General features: G+C 39.4%; 1 long non-coding RNA gene across 1 annotated transcript; it reads right to left on the bottom strand.

The window, feature by feature from the left end:
* Window positions 1–1,893: 1,893 nt before the first annotated feature.
* On the bottom strand, window positions 1,894–2,877 carry LOC143114170 (uncharacterized). The gene is made up of 3 exons (XR_012984854.1): window positions 2,789–2,877; window positions 2,251–2,305; window positions 1,894–1,963 (listed from the first exon to the last, which is right to left on the bottom strand). It is a non-coding gene; the product is annotated as an uncharacterized LOC143114170 (long non-coding RNA).
* Between the last annotated feature and the right edge of the window lie 805 nt (window positions 2,878–3,682).

The following is a 3,682-nucleotide window of genomic DNA, read 5'->3' as shown; positions in this document are numbered from 1 at the left end:
GAAATTCTATATGACAACCAACTGAATATTACTTTCTAGCCCCTCCCATTCCGAGCGCATTTTAACTCCTACGGTGGCCGTTTCATGCCAAAGTTAACATTGCTTCCAGTACTACGACTTCGTCCGGTGTTCCTTCCAGTTATAAGGTTACTTTAGAAAACAATTACACATTGCATTTAGTTATATAGCCAGTAAACATGTTGGGTATGACCTCTATGTAAAGTGAATAGCCTAGTTTTACGTTTTCATTATTTTGGTAGGCTACTATTTCATTGCTAGCATCAGCTATCAGGTTCCCAAACGAATGCATGCTAATGTTATAGTACAGTAGATTCAGTGCTATCGTTATTCTGTATGTGCGAGATTAATAGTGTAAAGGCAATGTTTACAGCGTAGCCTACTATTTTTCTCAGTGAGCAGAGTCAGAGATCAGTCGATGCAACGGAGGTGCAAGGGAAAGGTAAAGGAAGAGGGAAAGGTAAAGGAAAGCCATGAGCCGGTGGCAGAGGATCGATGAGACCTCCTATGCAAAGAAAAAGTAAGACTCCAAAAGATGACGAGGAGAGACTGGAAGAACTTCAAAGACAAAGGAGAGAAGCAACGGAGGTTTGTGTTTTTAATATATTTCTCTGAACAGTACCAATGTCAATGACACCGAAATTAGCTCGGAAGCTGCACCAGGCACGTTCGTTTGCGTTGCGTCTGCTGCAGAAAAAAAATAGACCATTCATCTAAAATTGATTTTACGCGTTGTGAACGGAACGCTTCAGTCACGCGCTTGGTGTAGCTTCCCTGCCTGTTTGTATCTCAATTGTTTGTAGCAATTTCTAGCTGTTGCCAGTCAACTGCATGATGCGAGTTGTCTCCCAGTGAAATCACGACACATAATTACGTTATGGTCTATAGAAAATGTTACACAACATTTTCACCTTTTCATTGTCCATACACATACATAGTATTCATCATTTTGTGTGAACACTTGAAAAATGACACAGAGTAGGCTACTATTACTACTACTCTGCTAACAATCTAACTTTGCTACCTAAACAAGCCTATCTGATCTTATTTCTTGTGTCTTATTTCTTCAGACTTGTGGATGGAATGAGCCTGCAAGAGCACAGGAACCTCACCACACAGTTGCTATAGTGAGGCAGCCAGGTCTGGTGTTTGATGCATCAGTGCAGACATGTCGTCCCCCCACCTGTGCCAGGGATGCCTTGGTGTAGTTGTACACACTGCAGAGACATGCCAATCGATCGGGAGAGAAAATGCTGTGGACAAAACCCAGCCACCTGTGTGAGCCTTCTGCCTCACTACACACAGCACTGCCTAGATGAAGGTTTTCTCCCGATTCACAGGCAGTACATCACAGACATCACAGCATTAGGCCATGTAAGAGAGCCAGGTGATGACAATAGAGTTCAGATATGCTACCTACAGACATTTCATTTTCTGGCAGCATGGGTCTCTAGGACAGGGTAATAGAAGAGTGATCCCAAGCTGTGTGTGTAGGATAAGGGATAAATTCCCTGACCCTCAGGGACATCTCTGGAATTTATTTCACCTTCCTATAATGTTGTAATGTTGTGTTATTGTAAATAGTTTTGTATTAGTGTTCTTGTACTGCCTGTTCCTTTTAAAACTGTATTTAATTTATTTTACACCGGTACATCGCTATATTTTGCTTTCATGAAAATAAAAACTTTTAGAATTGATAAGAGACTGTTCATGCTGTACCTCATACATTACATCCACAAACTTATAATTAAAAAAGGAGTTGTGGTAATTTACCATTTTGAAACACCAAATGACAGTAACATGGTCAACAATGTTATTTGCAATATATTTATTTACAGAAATTAACAAATTATGGTATTTACACATGAACCCTTCCTTTTTGTATGGTGCCTTTGAAGCAACATGGGCCATCATTCTAAATTTGCAGTCTCCTGGAAAGCTGATCCTGTGGAAGACATGCAGTGTCGTTAGACATACACGCCATTTTATATAGTTCAACATATTGTTACTAATCTGTATAGTGCTATTTTGCCTAGACTGAGTTACAGGCAAGGTTACAATGAAGGCATGCACGTGCATCACATAACAAGACCATTGAATTTCGTCCACATCCTCCTCCACGATGCTCATGTCATGTAGGCTTTGTAAAAAATATATATAAATGCTTATATCATGAAAATATACAATAGAGAATGTCATCGGGTATAGACATTATGAGCATTGATGGGTTACCTCTGTTCAAGGTTCTCAATTTCAGGGGCTTCTGCAATTGCGCCAAGATGCTCATCTGAAATGAATAAGCAGAGCGTTTCACAACATATAACAGTACATAAAATGGTAAACACCAAGATATTAAAAATATACTTTCAGTTATTATCAAACAACAATCACATAGAATCAACAATTGTTTTCATGCAGTGAAAAACGTTCAGACAATTTAGTAGGCTACGTCTACAATTAATAAGACTACAGGACATGCCTCAGGATGTGAACGTCACCCTTGGAATTGGCTACACTAGCATTATCAGATTAGGATATATTTAGGCTACAAAGCAAAAGCAATGAAAAATAACTACAATTTAGTGCCCTTTGCCTGTGATCCGTCATAGCAGATTTATGTTACAACAACAATCCTTTTTCATCGACGCGAGGAAAAGTATCCCAGACGTCATTCTAGCGTTATGGACAACCATGCTATACTAAGCCAAGCAACTATAAAACTTCGAATTTACACCATAGACTGTATGTTTACACGAATAGGCCAAATTACCTGTCGAGGAGAAAGCAGGCCATTTCGGCGTCCCTTTTAAAATCCTTGCTCCTCACGAGCTCTTTCCATCTTAGAAAAGCCACTCCAATATTGACTTAGTCTGTTGTTTTTCCGGTCGCGTTGGCGTTTTAATTCTCTTTTTCGCTTCCTTGGCGACTCCTTTTCATGTCCTCGAGAATAGTTGTAATCCTCCATTTTCAACAGACTTTCAAATCTGCCGGCAGTCGCGAGTAGACTGATCATGCAATGAGTGTTGCCTACAAGCGCGAAAGGCGGAGCTGAATTTCCAGGAATGTCCCTCGTTGGCGAATGTATTTCAAAGATGGAGGCGCAACATGGATTCAGCCATTTGCGCGACTCGCGCGTATGTATTTGGAATATCAGATTCTACACTTACGAGAATACTTTGATTAGTAAGTGGAAATAATTACACATGAATGAGCACATATTTTTGAAAGAACAAATGGGTTTTTGCTAAGAATTAACTCAAAAAAGTACACAATGTAGCTTTAAAGCTCTTGCATTCAAGTTGAGTGATCATCTCAATAACAATGTTTCCCAAAAGGGCTTGTCCCTACGAGAAGAGTATTACCTTAAACACACATGAGGAAACTTAACAGTCCAATCAGTAGACTATGATAAGCTAGCCAACTATGCTTCTTTGTGTACAATATTTCCAGGCTTCAACCAGACAGCTGAATGTGGTAGAGTTGTAATAGAAATAGTAGGCCTAAGCTATAGGCTAATCTGCATAAAGTGTGCTGTCATAAATATCAGACTTTCAGTATTCTCTCTTTTAATATCAGGATATAAAATAATACAGATATATTATATTGTAATCCTCTGGTGTTCTAAGGTAGGCTATTGAAATGTCTAGCCCAACCCCTCCAAAAA

Source organism: Alosa pseudoharengus, unplaced genomic scaffold (assembly GCF_046254945.1).
Source record: "Alosa pseudoharengus isolate Yale_2024_CS ecotype anadromous, Long Island Sound unplaced genomic scaffold, YU_APseudo_1.1 YU_APseudo_1.1_scf_9, whole genome shotgun sequence".
In the NCBI taxonomy this organism is placed as follows: Eukaryota; Metazoa; Chordata; class Actinopteri; order Clupeiformes; family Clupeidae; genus Alosa; species Alosa pseudoharengus.
This window is presented reverse-complemented; position numbering and strand designations above follow the sequence as displayed.